Here is a 933-nt window from a genome sequence, read left to right as displayed (position 1 = left end):
ATCTTCCGGCTCATTGTTTTTTATAGCACAATAGCATTCCATTACATTCACCTATCAGCTTGTTCAGCCATTCCCCACCTGATGGACATAACGTCAATTTCCAATTCTTTGCCACCATGAAAAGATCTGCTATAAATATTTTTATACATTTTCCCTTTTGTATGATCTCTTTGGGATACAGACTTAGTAGTGGTATTGTGAGATCAAAGAATATGCACACTGATATCTATATCTTTAACTCCAGGCAAAACTTTAACCTCTAACCTGAACTTTAGGTGCACACTTCTATTATCCCACTGGTGTGAAACCTTACATTTATCTTTGCCTCATCCCTCTCTTTCATTCCCATCATCTGATGAGTCACCGAGTCTTGTTGATTTCTTCTTTGAAATGTCTTTAATATCAAGCCCTTCTCTCTTATCCCACTTCTACTCTCTTATTCTAGGACCTTATCATCTCATTCCTAGGTTATCATAATTGTCTCCTAGCTCACCTCCCAAACATGAGGCATTTCTGCATCCTGAAAGAAGTTTTATCTTTTTAAAACACTTTTATCAAACCAGTCCCTTGTTCAAAAACTTACACTTTCTCCCACTAGGGTACTTACGTTAATTCCTCTGCATTTCTAGGTCCTTCATATTTGACCCAATCCTATTGGTTTAACCCTCTTTCCACAACTCCCTTCTGTTATAGACAGTCTCTTCACCGTCTGGAAAACATAACATGCTCATCCTTGCCTCTATGCCTTTGGTCATATTATTCCCTTTCTAAGTCATGGTTTTTCATTTTCTCTCTTCTTCCCAGCCTTCAAGGCCTTACTCAAATCACACCTCTTCTATAAAGGCTTTCTTTATTGCTTTATTTTCATCTCTATAGATGAATCTTCCCTTCCATATCCCAAGTCCTTGAAGGAACTCTGATGTCATCAGTATG

Source organism: Petaurus breviceps, unplaced genomic scaffold (assembly GCF_028583685.1).
Source record: "Petaurus breviceps papuanus isolate PSGF00001 unplaced genomic scaffold, PetGlider_PUasm1.0 90650, whole genome shotgun sequence".
Classification (NCBI taxonomy): domain Eukaryota; kingdom Metazoa; phylum Chordata; class Mammalia; order Diprotodontia; family Petauridae; genus Petaurus; species Petaurus breviceps.
Note: the sequence above shows the minus strand (reverse complement) of the source record.